Genomic DNA, 15,959 nt, shown 5'->3' on the forward strand with positions numbered 1-15,959 from the left:
AGTCTAGGGATATAGCAGATATCTTTCAATATGATAAAGACAATATCCAGTAAAGCCATAAGTCAACGTTATATTAAGTGGAAAAACCTGCAAAGCATCTCCCTTAAAATTGGTAAGAAGAAAAGAATGTCCACTTCCTCCATTACTGTTCAGTACAGTGTTTGGAGTCTTAGTTACAACAATAAGACAAGTGAAGGAGAGAATCCAGTCTTTATTATTTCATTTCTGTTTTTTTAGTTCTTAAGGAATTCTATTTAATGTATTTTGATCATAATTGGCTCCTGGTTCCATCCCTTTCTTACTCAAATTCATGTTATACATTGCTTAAAATCCTTCAAAACCAATGTATGATGCCTAAATATTTTTGGATGTGTGATCCAAGAGAGAAAACTGTTATCTCCCAATAACTAATATGTTGCCAATGTTACCACAACCAAGGGTAGTATTTCTTGAACAGCTCATATCTTCTTGCTGGTATTTGGAATGGATTAGCCTTGGTGAGTTTATATATGCACCTGTTTTGCTTTGTCTAGGAGAAACAGTCAATTAATAGCTCCTGAGAGAGGAAAAAAAATCATCTTATCTATGGATGAGCTCCCAATAAGTTATCCAAGCCCAAGTGGTCAGTCCTGAAAACATGAATATGAGAGACACTAGATGAACACTGAAGACTGTATTTGTAAATTTATATATATCAATCTATGTATGTATGTATGTATGTATGTATGTATGTATGTATGTATGTATCTATCTATCTATCTATCTATCTATATTAATTAATTAATTAATTAATTAAAGAAGAAGCAATGCATTTGCAATGGAATGTGTGATGGCAGAGCATGGGAGGAGTTGGAAGGAAGAGGGAGTACAAGGCTCAGAGAAAAGGAGCCCCGTCATAGAATTCAACCTAATTGGCATATCAAATTAGAGTAGGACTTGGCTCATCTTCTCTTATTGTGGCCAATTTAGCAAGGCAGTTCAGTTAGGGGAAAGGGATCCTAAGGCAGGCAACAAGTCAGATACAGCACTTGCTCCTACTCCTGCCAGTAGGAGTCTCAAATGAAGATCAAGATGCATAACTATTGCTTATGTGCAGAGGAATGAGGTCCATCCTATGTATGCTCTCAGTTTGCCAGTTCAACTATGTGAGCCCCTATGGGGCTAGGTTAGTCTATTCTGTATGGTTTTTTTTTTTTTTGTGGTGTCCTAGATCTCTCTGGTTCCTTCACTTCTTCATCCCCCTCTTCCAATGGATTTCTAATACTCTGCCTAATATTTGGCTGCAGGTCTCTGCATCAGTTTCCATCAGTTGCTAGGTGAAGCCTCGTAGATGACAGCTATGTGCCTGTCTTTCTGGAAGTATAGCAGAATATCATTAGAAGGTCAGGTGTGGGATCTCTCTCATGGCATGGGTCTCAAGCTGGGCCAGTTATTTGTTGTAAATTCTGTCAGTTTCTGCTCCATTTTTACCCCTAAATATTTTGTTGGCAGAAGAAATTATGGACCTAAGGTTTTGTGATTTGAGTTGTTGACCAAGTCCTTCCATTGGAAATATTTTCAGGTTACTGGAGATGGCCATTTTAGGCTCCATTACCCCCATTTCTTGGAGTCTTAGCAAGGGTCACCCTGATAGATTCCTGGGAGTTACCATTGTCCTGGATTTCTAGATCCTCCCAGAGAGGCACATGCCACCACTGATCCTAGTTCTCTTCCCCTCCATCCTCCCACCCCTTCATCCCTCCTGCTCCCCACTTCTCTCCCCCTAGCCAGTTCCCTCCTTCCATCCATGCTCCATATCCATTCTATTTCCCCTTCTCAGTGAGATTCAAGCATCACTCCCTTAGATCCTCCTTGTTACTTAGCTTATTTGGATCTGTGGATTGTAATTATGGTTATCCTGTATTTTATAGTTAATATCCACTTATAAGTGAGTACATACTGTGTTTTTCTTTCTGAACATGGATCACCTTGATCTGGATAATTTTTTTCTAGTGTCAATCATTTGCCTGCAAATTTCATGTCATTGTTTTTAATAGCTATATTATATTCCATTATGTAAATGTATTACATTATATTTATCCATTCTTTGATTGAGGGACATCTAGATTATTTCCAACTTCTGGCTATTATAAAGTTGCTATGAATATACTTGAGCAAGCATCATTGTGGTATGCGGACTATGTTTTGGGTATATGCCCAGGAGTGGTAGAGCTGGGTCTTGAGGTAGAACTATTTCTACTTTTCTGAGAAACTGGTAAATTGATTTCCAAAGTGGTTGTACAAGTTGGCACTTCCACCAGCAATAGAGGAGTGTCCCCATTGGTTCATATCCTCACCAGAATGTGCTATTATATGAATTTTTGAATTTGGCCATTCTAGCTGGTTTAAGATAGAATCTCAGAATCATTTTAGTTTGCATTTCCCTAATGATTAAAGGTGTTAAACACCTCTTGGCCCTTAGAGATTCCTCTGTTGAAAATTCTGTTTAGCTCTGTACCCCATATTTTAATTGGGTAATTTGGTTTATTGGTGTCTGACTTCTTGAGTTCTTTATATATTTTAGATATTAGCCCCCTGTTCGTTGTAGGGTTAGTGATGATCTTTTCCTATTCTGGAGGCTGCCACTTTGTCTTTTTGAAGGTGTTCTTTCCCTTCAGAAGCCTTTCAGTTTCATGAGGTCCCATTTATAAACTATTGATTTTAGTGGCTGAGGTGTTGGTGTTCTCTTTAGGAAGTTTTCTCCGGTAGCAATGCATTCAGGCTATTCCCCACTTTCCTTTCTATCAGATTTAACACTTCCAGTTTTATGTTTAAATCTTTGATCCACTTCGACTTGAGTTTTATGTAGGGCAACAGACATGGCTCTATTTGCAGTCTACTACTTGCATGTATCCACCTAGTCCAGCACCATTTATTGAAGGTGTTTTCTTTATTTCATTGTATAGTTTGGCTTTTATCAAAAATTATGTGTCTGTAGGTCATTGGGTTATTCTGATTTCTGGATTCTAATATCTTCTAAATTTCTGATTTGATTCCATTGAACAACCTATCTGTTTTTAAGTAAGTTTTTATTACTATTGCTCTGTAGTATATCTTGAAATCAGGGATGGTGATGTGTCAATAAATTCTTTTATTATACAGTATTAATTTTTAGCTATCTGTTTTTTATATGAAGTGGAGAATTGTTCTTTTAGTTCTATAAAGAATTGTGCTTCAATTTGGATGGGAATTGCATTGAATCTGTAGATTGCTTTTAGTAAGATGGTCATTTTTACTATGTTAATTCTACCTTTCCATGAATATGTGAGATCTTTCCGTCTGTTGATGTCTTCTTCAAATTTTTTCAGAGACTTATGTGTCATTATATTTTGTTGGTGTTTTTGATAAATACTATTATGCTAGGTCCTGTTTCTGCAAATAATCAAAAAAATCTACTGTTTCTGTGAATATTTAAACCACTTATTTAATGAAATTAGTGATGCGATTAAACTTATACCTATATTTTCCTTTTTGTATTGCACCCATTCTAGAGTAATTTTTCTACTTTTATAGACTATATTCTACTTTTGAATATATTGAAGAATTTATCTCCTCTATTGATATATTCATGCCTCTTCAAAATTTTGTTTATTTTAATGTGATTTCTAAAATGTATACTTATTTACAGTTCATTTAAAAATATTACTCAAATTTACATGTAGTCCAAGAATGTTGCAAAAGGAACAACCAAAAATAAGTATACTTTTCTCTTCTGGGAATATATATAATATCTTTCAGCAATATGAAAGCTAGACAGTAAGGATGAAACTACTAGGTTAATACTAGCTTTATTTCTCCGTTTAATATGACTTGATAATGCAGTATCCCTTATACCTATAAATAAGTATAGCCTTTACATCACTCAAGGAAACGTACTTTTTACAAGAGACCACTACAGAGACCACAAATCAAAATGCAGAATTGTGGTGCCAGTTCTAATGGATGCAAGTACAAAACACTCCCATACCCTAGGCTAAGGGAGTTATGGAAGAGGAGTTAGAAAGACTGTAAGAGCTAGAGAATCCATGGGTTTTCTGTGAGATTGTGATACTCACTGAAACCAGAAGCTACAAACATAAATCAAGTTTCTACAACTTGATTTTTCGAATATGAGCTGAACATGAATATTGTCAATGGACATGTTAAGATATACAAGGAAAGCTAGACAAAGAACTATGGGCAAGTAAAATAAGCTAAGAACAGGAAAGATGTTCTTTTTTAGTAGATTGCCCAGTGCAACATAGTCACTCCTGAAAACACACACAAGTAATATTATACAGATTGAGCAGGTTATATTTAGGAATATACATGAAAATGCATATAGATATGTACATATGGATATAAAAACAACTATTAAAGAAGAGTCCATGATTTTGATTGAGTGTGAAGGGGTATATGGAAGAACTGGGAGAGAGCAAAGACAAGGGAGAAATGTTGAAACAATATAAAAATATCAAAAAAACCAACTCTGAACAAAATTAAATATACATGAAAAAGCCACAAGGAAACTTGTTCCTTTGTAAGTCACAATGAAAGCAGTGTCAAGAGGAAAATTCATAGCCCTGATTTCCTCCATAAAAAGAATGGAGAGAGCATACACTAGTAGCTTAACAGAACATCTGAAAGGTCTAGAACAAAAGGAGGAAAATACAACCAAGAAGAGTAGATGTCAGGAAATAATCAAACTCAGACTTCAAATCAACCAAATAGAAACAAAGAGAACTATAAAATTATCAACAAAACGAGGACTTGGTTCTCTGAGAAAACCAGCAAGATACATAAACTCTTAGCAAGATTAACCAGAGGACACAGCCCCAGTATCTAAATTAACAAATTCAGAAATGAAAATATGGACATAACAACAGAAACTGAAGAAATTCAAAAAATTATCAGATCCTACTATATAAGACTCTACTTAACAAAACTGGAAAATCTAAACAAAATGTATGATTTTCTAGACAAAGACCATGTACCAAAGTTAAATCAAGATCAGTTAAACTAAGTAGTCCCATAACCTATAAGGATATAGAAAGAGATAGCAAATCCCCCCTCCCACCAAAAAAAAAAAAGCCCAGGGCCACAGGTTTTAGTGTAGAATTCTACCAGACCTTCAAAAAGGACCTAATACAAACAATTCTCAAAATATTTCACAAAATAGAAATAGAAGTAATACTACCCAATTATTCTGTGAAGCCACTTTTACGCTTATAACTAAATCATACAGTTCTGAAGAGAACTTCAGAACAATTTCACTCATGAATATTGATGCAAAATAGTCAGTAAAATTCTTGCAAACAGAATCCAAGAACACATCAAAACGATCATTCACCATGATTAAGGAGGCTTTATTGAGGGATGCAGGGTTGGTTAAATATATGGAAATCCATTAACATAATACACTATGTAAACAAACTCAAAGAAAATAAACACATGATCATCTCATTAGATGCTGAAAAAGCCTTTGACAAAATACAACACCACTTCATGCTAAAAGTATTTGAGAGGAAAGGAAATCAAGATCCATACCTAAATATAATAAAAGCAAGATACAGAAAACCAAGAGCCAATATCAAATTAATAGAGAGAAACGTGAAGCAATCTCACTAAAGTCAAGACAAGACAATATAAGGCTACCCACTCTGCCCCTATCTATTCAATATAGTACTTGAAGTTCTAGTCAGAACAATCAGTTGACTAAAGGAGATCAAAGGGATACAAATTGAAAAGGAAGAAGTCAAGATATCATTATTTACTGATGATATGATAGTATACTTAAGTGACACCAAAAATTACACCAGAGACCTTGTACAGCTGATAAACAACTTCAGCAAAATGGCTGGATATAAAATTAACTCAAACCAATCAGTAGCCTTCCTCTATTCAAAGGATAAATAGGCTGAGAAAGAAATTAGGGAAATAACACCATTTACAATAGTCACAAATAATATAAAATACATTTGCTATGGCTCTAACCAAGCAAGTGAAAGATCTGTATGACAAGAACTTCAAGTCTCTGAAGAAAGTAATTGAACAAGACCTCAGAGATGGAAAGATCTCCCATGCTCGTGGATTGGCAGGATTAATATAGTAAAAATGGCCATTTTACCAAAAGCGATCTACAGATTCAATGCAATCCCCATCAAAACACCAATCCAATTCTTCAAAGGGTTAGACAGAACAATTTGCAAATTCATCTGGAATAACAAAAAACCCAGGATAGCTAAAACTATCCTCAACAATAAAAGGACTTCAGGGGGAATCACTATCCCTGAACTCAAGCAGTATTACAGAGCAATAGTGATAAAAACTGCATGGTATTGGTACAGAGACAGGCAGGTAGATAAGTGGAATAGAATTGAAGACCCAGAAATGAACCCGCACACCTATGGTCACTTGATCTTTGACAAAGGAACCAAAACGATCCAGTGGAAAAAAAGACAGCATTTTCAACAAATGGTGCTGGTTCAACTGGAGGTCAGAATGTAGGAGAATTCAAGTTGATCCAGTTTTATTACTTTGTACAAAGCTCAAGTCCATGTGGATCAAGAACTTCCACATAAAACCAGATACTCTGAAACTAATAGAAGAGAAAGTGGAGAAGAGCCTGGAATACCTAGGCAGAGGGGAAATTTTCCCAACCAGAAAAACAATGGCTTATGCTCTAAGATCAAGAATCCACAAATGGGACCTCATAAAACTGCAAAACTTCTGTAAGGCAAAGGGCACTGCCAATATGATAAAACGATAATCAACAGATTTTGAAAAGGTCTTTACCAATCCTATACCCGATAGAGGCCTAATATCTAATATATACAAAGAACTCAAGAAATTAGACTCCAGAGAATCAAATAATCCTATTAAAAAGGGAGTAGAGTGCTAAACAAAGACTTCTCAACTGAGGAATTTGAATGGCTGAGAAGCACTTAACAAAATGTTCAACATTTTCAGCCATTAGGAAAATGAAAATCTAATCAACTGTCAGACTGCACCTTGTACCAGGTAGAATGGCTAAGATCAAAAACTCAAGTGACAGCCGATGCTAGCAAGGATGCAGATAGGGGAACATTCCTCCCTTGCTGGTGGGATTGCAAGCTGGTACAAGCACTCTGGAAATCAGTCTGGAGGTTTCTCAGAAAATTGGACATAGTTCTACCTGAGGACCAGCTATACCTCTTTTGGGCATATACCCAAAATATGCTCTAACATATAACAAGGACACATGCTCCACTAGGTTCATAGACCCTTCTGTATAATAGCCAGAAGCTGAAAAGAGCCCAGATGTTCTTCAACAGAGGAATAGATACAGAAAATGTAGTACATTTACAAAATGGAGTATTATTCAGCTATTAAAAAAAAACGACTTCATGAAATTTGCAGGCAAATGGGTGGGACTTGAAAATATCGTGCTGGGTGAGGTAACCCAGTCACCAAAGAACACACTGTATGTACTCACTGATAAGTGGATATTAGCCCAAAAGAAACTCAGAATACACATGATACAATTCACAGACCATATGAAACCCAAGAAGAAAGATTATGAGAATGTGTTAATGCTGCAGTCCTACTCAGAAGGAGGGAAAAAATCTCTGGGAAGTAGAGTGAGAGAGGGATTTGGGAAGGACGGAGGAAGGGGAGTGAAAAGGGGGAGCAGTTCAGATATGTGAGGAGATGGGGAAGAAATACAGAGGGTCAGGAATTTGAAAGTAGTTGTGTAGCTGTGGGGGAAGGGGAACTGGGGAGAGCCATTAAAAAGTCTCTGATGCCAGGGGCATGAGAGGTTTCCAGGACCCAAATGAGAGGACATTAGCTGAAATACCCAACAAAAGGGAGATAGAATCTGAAGAGATCATATTCAGTGAAGAGGCAAGGCCCCTGGTTGATGGATGGGGCCACACACTCACCTCAGAAATATTAATCCAGAATTCCTCCTGTCAAAAGGAAATGCAAGAACAAAGAGTAGAACAGAAGCTGAAGGAAAGGCCACCCAGAGACTGCCCCACCTAAGTATCCATCCCGTATGCAGATATCAAACCTAGACATTATTGCTGATGCCAAGAAGTGCTTACTGACAGGAGCCTGATCTAGCTATCCCCTGAGAGGCTCTACTAGAGGCTGACCAATACAGATGCAGATGCATGCATGCAACCATTGGACTGACTAGGGGGACCCAATGGAGGAGTTAGGAGAAGGACTGAAGGAGCTGAAGGGATGTGCATCCTGATAGGAAGAACAACAATGTCAGCTAACCAGATCCCCAGATCTTGCAGAAACTAAACCACCAATTAAAAAGTACACAGGGGATGGAGGGATCATGGATCCATCTGGATCTATAGCAGAGAATTGCATTATTGGGCATCACAGGGAGGGGAGGCCCTTGGTCATGTGGAAGATTGATGACCCAGGGTAGGGGAATGGTAGGAGTTAAGGGTGGATGAGTGGCAGAGCACCTCATAGAAGCAAGGGGCTTTTGGGGGGGATAAGGGGCTTGTGGAAGGTAAATTGAGAAGGGGGAAAAGTTTAAAATGTAAATAAAGAAAATAACCAATAAAAATGATAAAAAATTAAATCAAAAGCTGGGTAGATAACTCTATCAATGGAATTCTTGCTTTGCAAGAATGAGAAGAATGAGTTCTATCTCCAAAACCTGAGTCAAACGTGTATATGGTTTCAAGCGCCTACATTTTTAATATTTGGCAGAAACAGTAGGATTCTTTTTTTTTTTTTATTAACTTGAGTATTTCTTATATACATTTCAAGTGTTATTCCCTTTCCCGGTTTCCGGGCAAAATCCTCCTCCCCCCTCCCCTTCCTTATGGGTGTTCCCCTCCCAACCCTCCCCCCATTGCCGCCCTCCCCCCATAGTCTAGTTCACTGGGGGTTCGGTCTTAGCAGAACCCAGGGCTTCCCCTTCCACTGGTGCTCTTACTAGGATATTCATTGCTACCTATGGGGTCAGAGTCCAGGGTCAGTCCATATATAGTCTTTAGGTAGTGGCTTAGTCCCTGGAAGCTCTGGTTGCTTGACATTGTTGTACTTTTGGGGTCTCGAGCCCCTTCAAGCTCTTCCAGTTCTTTCTCTGATTCCTTCAACGGGGGACCTATTCTCAGTTCAGTGGTTTGCTGCTGGCATTCGCCTCTGTATTTGCTGTATTCTGGCTGTGTCTCTCAGGAGCGATCTACATCCGGCTCCTGTCGGTCTGCACTTCTTTGCTTCATCCATCTTGTCTAATTGGGTGGCTGTATATGTATGGGCCACATGTGGGGCAGGCTCTGATTGGGTGTTCCTTCAGTCTCTGTTTTAATTTTTGCCTCTCCCTTCCCTGCCAAGGGTATTCTTTTTCCTCATTTAAAGAAGGAGTGAAGCATTCACATTTTGATCATCCGTCTTGAGTTTCGTTTGTTTTGGGATCTAGGGTAATTCAAGCATTTGGGCTAATAGCCACTTATCAATGAGTGCATACCATGTATGTCTTTCTGTGATTGCGTTAGCTCACTCAGGATGATATTTTCCAGTTCCAACCATTTGCCTACGAATTTCATAAACTCGTTGTTTTTGATAGCTGAGTAATATTCCATTGTGTAGATGTACCACATTTTCTGTATCCATTCCTCTGTTGAAGGGCATCTCGGTTCTTTCCATTTTCTGGCTATTATAAATAAGGCTGTGATGAACATACTGGAGCACGTGTCTCTTTTATATGTTGAGGCATCTTTTGGGTATATGCCCAAGAGAGGTATAGCTGGATCCTCAGGCAGTTCAATGTCCAATTTTCTGAGGAACCTCCAGACTGATTTCCAGAATGGTTTTACCAGTCTGCAATCCCACCAACAATGGAAGAGTGTTCCTCTTTCTCCACATCCTCGCCAGCATCTGCTGTCACCTGAGTTTTTTATCTTAGCCATTCTAACTGGTGTGAGGTGAAATCTCAGGGTTGTTTTGATTTGCATTTCCCTTATGACTAAAGATGTTGAACATTTCTTTAGGTGTTTCTCAGCCATTCGGCATTCCTCAGCTGTGAATTCTTTGTTTAGCTCTGAACCCCATTTTTTAATAGGGTTATTTGTTTTCCTGCGGTCTAACTTCTTGAGTTCTTTGTATATTTTGGATATAAGGCCTCTATCTGTTGTAGGATTGGTAAAGATCTTTTCCCAATCTGTTGGTTGCCGTTTTGTCCTAACCACAGTGTCCTTTGCCTTACAGAAGCTTTGCAGTTTTATGAGATCCCATTTGTCGATTCTTGATCTTAGAGCATAAGCCATTGGAGTTTTGTTCAGGAAATTTTTTCCAGTGCCCATGTGTTCCAGATGCTTCCCTAGTTTTTCTTCTATTAGTTTGAGTGTGTCTGGTTTGATGTGGAGGTCCTTGATCCACTTGGACTTAAGCTTTGTACAGGGTGATAAGCATGGATCGATCTGCATTCTTCTACATGTTGCCCTCCAGTTGAACCAGCACCATTTGCTGAAAATGCTATCTTTTTTCCATTGGATGGTTTTGGCTGCTTTGTCAAAAATCAAGTGACCATAGGTGTGTGGGTTCATTTCTGGGTCTTCAATTCTATTCCATTGGTCTATCTGTCTGTCTCTGTACCAATAGCATGCAGTTTTTATCACTATTGCTCTGTAATACTGCTTGAGTTCAGGGATAGTGATTCCCCCTGAAGTCCTCTTATTGTTGAGGATAGCTTTAGCTATCCTGGGTTTTTTGTTATTCCAGATGAATTTGCAAATTGTTCTGTCTAACTCTTTGAAGAATTGGATTGGTATTTTGATGGGGATTGCATTGAATCTGTAGATTGCTTTTGGTAAAATGGCCATTTTTACTATATTAATCCTGCCAATCCATGAGCATGGGAGATCTTTCCATCTTCTGAGGTCTTCTTCAATTTCTTTCCTCAGTGTCTTGAAGTTCTTATTGTACAGATCTTTTACTTGCTTGGTTAAAGTCACACCGAGGTACTTTATATTATTTGGGTCTATTATGAAGGGTGTCGTTTCCCTAATTTCTTTCTCGGCTTGTTTCTCTTTTGTATAGAGGAAGGCAACTGATTTATTTGAGTTAATTTTATACCCAGCCACTTTGCTGAAGTTGTTTATCAGCTTTAGTAGTTCTCTGGTGGAACTTTTGGGATCACTTAAATATACTATCATGTCATCTGCAAATAGTGATATTTTGAATTCTTCTTTTCCGATCTGTATCCCCTTGATCTCCTTTTGTTGTCTGATTGCTCTGGCTAGAACTTCAAGAACTATATTGAATAAGTAGGGAGAGAGTGGGCAGCCTTGTCTAGTCCCTGATTTTAGTGGGATTGCTTCAAGTTTCTCTCCATTTAGTTTAATGTTAGCGACTGGTTTGCTGTATATGGCTTTTACTATGTTTAGGTATGGGCCTTGAATTCCTATTCTTTCCAGGACTTTTATCATGAAGGGGTGTTGAATTTTGTCAAATGTTTTCTCAGCATCTAATGAAATGATCATGTGGTTTTGTTCTTTCAGTTTGTTTATATGATGGATCACGTTGATGGTTTTCCGTATATTAAACCATCCCTGCATGCCTGGGATGAAGCCTACTTGATCATGGTGGATGATTGTTTTGATGTGCTCTTGAATTCGGTTTGCCAGAATTTTATTGAGTATTTTTGCGTCGATATTCATAAGGGAAATTGGTCTGAAGTTCTCTTTCTTTGTTGTGTCTTTGTGTGGTTTAGGTATAAGAGTAATTGTGGCTTCGTAGAAGGAATTCGGTAGGGCTCCATCTGTTTCAATTTTGTGGAATAGTTTGGATAATATTGGTATGAGGTCTTCTATGAAGGTTTGATAGAATTCTGCACTAAACCCGTCTGGACCTGGGCTCTTTTTGGTTGGAAGACCTTTAATGACTGCTTCTATTTCCTTAGGAGTTATGGGGTTGTTTAACTGGTTTATCTGTTCCTGATTTAACTTCGATACCTGGTATCTGTCTAGGAAATTGTCCATTTCCTGAAGATTTTCAAATTTTGTTGAATATAGGTTTTTATAGTAAGATCTGATGATTTTTTGAATTTCCTCTGAATCTGTAGTTATGTCTCCCTTTTCATTTCTGATTTTGTTAATTTGGACACACTCTCTGTGTCCTCTCGTTAGTCTGGCTAAGGGTTTATCTATCTTGTTGATTTTCTCAAAGAACCAACTTTTGGTTCTGTTGATTCTTTCTATGGTCCTTTTTGTTTCTACTTGGTTGATTTCAGCTCTGAGTTTGATTATTTCCTGCCTTCTACTCCTCCTGGGTGTATTTGCTTCTTTTTGTTCTAGAGCTTTTAGGTGTGCTGTCAAGCTGCTGACATAGGCTCTTTCCTGTTTCTTTCTGCAGGCACTCAGCGCTATGAGTTTTCCTCTTAGCACAGCTTTCATTGTGTCCCATAAGTTTGGGTATGTTGTATCTTCATTTTCATTAAATTCTAAAAAGTTTTTAATTTCTTTCTTTATTTCTTCCTTGACCAGGTTATCATTGAGTAGAGCATTGTTCAATTTCCACGTATATGTGGGCATTCTTCCCTTATTGTTATTGAAGACCAGTTTTAGGCCGTGGTGGTCCGATAGCACGCATGGGATTATCTCTATCTTTCTGTACCTGTTGAGGCCCGTTTTTTGACCAATTATATGGTCAATTTTGGAGAAAGTACCATGAGGAGCTGAGAAGAAGGTATATCCTTTTGCTTTAGGATAGAATGTTCTATAAATATCCGTTAAGTCCATTTGGCTCATGACTTCTCTTAGTCTGTCGACATCACTGTTTAATTTCTGTTTCCATGATCTGTCCATTGATGAGAGTGGGGTGTTGAAGTCTCCCACTATTATTGTGTGAGGTGCAATGTGTGTTTTGAGCTTTAGTAAGGTTTCTTTTACGTATGTAGGTGCCCTTGTATTTGGGGCATAGATATTTAGGATTGAGAGTTCATCTTGGTGGATTTTTCCTTTGATGAATATGAAGTGTCCTTCCTTATCTTTTTTGATGACTTTTAGTTGGAAATTGATTTTATTTGATATTAGAATGGCTACTCCAGCTTGCTTCTTCTGACCATTTGCTTGGAAAGTTGTTTTCCAGCCTTTCACTCTGAGGTAGTGTCTGTCTTTGTCTCTGAGGTGTGTTTCCTGTAGGCAGCAGAATGCAGGGTCCTCATTGCGTATCCAGTTTGTTAATCTATGTCTTTTTATTGGGGAGTTGAGGCCATTGATATTGAGAGATATTAAGGAATAGTGATTATTGCTTCCCTTTATATTCATATTTGGATGTGAGGTTATGTTTGTGTGCTTTCATTCTCTTTGTTTTGTTGCCAAGACGATTAGTTTCTTGCTTCTTCTAGGGTATAGCTTGCCTCCTTATGTTGGGCTTTACCATTTATTATCCTTTGTAGTGCTGGATTTGTAGAAAGATATTGTGTAAATTTGGTTTTGTCATGGAATTCTTGGTTTCTCCATCAATGTTAATTGAGAGTTTTGCTGGATACAGTAACCTGGGCTGGCATTTGTGTTCTCTTAGGGTCTGTATGACATCAGTCCAGGATCTTCTGGCCTTCATAGTTTCTGGCGAGAAGTCTGGTGTGATTCTGATAGGTCTCCCTTTATATGTTACTTGACCTTTTTCCCTTACTGCTTTTAATATTCTTTCTTTATTTTGTGCGTTTGGTGTTTTGACGATTATGTGACGGGAGGTGTTTCTTTTCTGGTCCAATCTATTTGGAGTTCTGTAGGCTTCTTGTATGTCTATGGGTATCTCTTTTTTTAGGTTAGGGAAGTTTTCTTCTATGATTTTGTTGAAGATATTTACTGGTCCTTTGTGCTGGGAGTCTTCACTCTCTTCTATACCTATTATCCTTAGGTTTGATCTTCTCATTGAGTCCTGGATTTCCTGTATGTTTTGGACCAGTAGCTTTTTCCGCTTTACATTATCTTTGACAGTTGAGTCAATGATTTCTATGGAATCTTCTGCTCCTGAGATTCTCTCTTCCATCTCTTGAATTCTGTTGGTGAGGCTTGTATCTACAGCTCCTTGTCTCTTCTTCTGGTTTTCTATATCCAGGGTTGTTTCCATGTGTTCTTTCTTGATTGCTTCTATTTCCATTTTTAATTCCTTCAACTGTTTGATTGTGTTTTCCTGGAATTCTTTCAGGGATTTTTGCGATTCCTTTCTGTAGGCTTCTACTTGTTCTCTAAGGGAGTTCTTCATGTCTTTCTTGAAGTCCTCCAGCATCATGATCAAATATGATTTTGAAAATAGATCTTGCTTTTCTGGTGTGTTTGGATATTCCATGTTTGTTTTGATGGGAGAATTGGGCTCCGATGGTGCCATGTAGTCTTGGTTTCTGTTGCTTGGGTTCCTGCACTTGCCTCTCGCCATCAGATTATCTCTAGTGTTACTTTGTTCTGCTATTTCTGACAGTGGCTAGACTGTCTTATAAGCCTGTGTGACAGGAGTGCTGTAGACCTGTTTTCCTCTCTTTCAGTCAGTTATGGGGACAGAGTGTTCTGCTTTCTGGCGTGTAGTTTTTCCTCTCTACAGGTCTTCAGCTGTTCCTGTGGGCCTGTGTCTTGAGTTCACCAGGCAGCTTTCTTGCAGCAGAAAATTTGGTCTTACCTGTGGTCCCGAGGCTCAGGTTCGCTCGTGGGGTGCTGCCCACGGGCTCTTTGCAGCGGCAGCAACCAGGAAGACCTGTGCCGCCCCTTCCGGGAACTTCAGTGCACCAGGGTTCCAGATGGTCTTTGGCTTTTTCCTCTGGCGTCCGAGATGTGTGTGCAGGGAGCAGTCACTTCTGGTTTCCCAGGCTTGTCTGCCTCTCTGAAGGTTTAGCTCTCCCTCCCACGGGATTTGGGTGCAGAGAACTGTTTATCCGGTCTGTTTCAACAGTAGGATTCTTGTGGCTTACCTTCCAGTCTAATCTATTTGGTAAGCTCTGAGCCAGTGAGAAAACCTATCTCAAAGTAAGGTTTCCTGAGCATTTTATCTAAGACTGCCCTCCACAGACTCATTTATATCTCCACATATATGTATGTATATATGTATATATACATATATATATATATATATAGAGAGAGAGAGACAGACAGAGAGAGACAGAGAAATTAAATTATAAATATTACAAAAGTGTATTTATTTTTTTTATTAACTTGAGTATTTCTTATTTACATTTCGAGAGTTATTCCCTTTCCCGGTTTACGGGCCAACATCCCCCTCCCCTTCTTTATGGGTGTTCCCCTCCTCATCCTCCCCCCATTGCCCCCCTCCCCCCAACAATCACGTTCACTGGGGGTTCACTCTTAGTAGGACCCAGGGCTGCTACACTGGTGACCTTACTAGGATATTCATTGCTACCTATGAGGTCAGAGTCCAGGGTCAGTCCATGTATAGTCTTTAGGTAGTGGCTTAGTCCCTGGAAGCTCTGATTGCTTGGCATTGTTGTTCGTATGGGGTCTCGAGCCCCTTCAAGCTTTCCAGTTCTTTCTCTGATTCCTGCAACGGGGGTCCTGTTCTCAGTTCAGTGGATTGCAGCTGGCATTTGCCCCTGTATTTGCTGTATTCTGGCTGTGTCGCTCAGGAGAGATCTACATCTGGGTCCTGTCTGCCTGCACGTCTTTGCTTCATTCATCTTGTCTAATTGGATGGCTGTATATGTATGGGCCACATGTGGGGCAGGTTCTGAATGGGTGTTCCTTGTGTCTAGGTTTTAATCTTTGCCTCTCTATTCTCTGCTGAGGGTATTCTTGGTCCCCTTTTAAAGAAGGAGTGAAGCATTCACATTTTGATCATCCGGCTTGTGTTTCATGTGTTCTAGGCATCTAGGGTAATTCAAGCATTTGGGCTAATAGCCACTTATCAATGAGTGCATACCATGTGTGTTTTTCTGTGATTGGGTTACCTCACTCAGGATGATATTTTCCAGTTCCAAC

This window comes from Rattus norvegicus, chromosome X, assembly GCF_021556685.1.
Source record: "Rattus norvegicus strain SHRSP/BbbUtx chromosome X, alternate assembly SHRSP_T2T, whole genome shotgun sequence".
Classification (NCBI taxonomy): domain Eukaryota; kingdom Metazoa; phylum Chordata; class Mammalia; order Rodentia; family Muridae; genus Rattus; species Rattus norvegicus.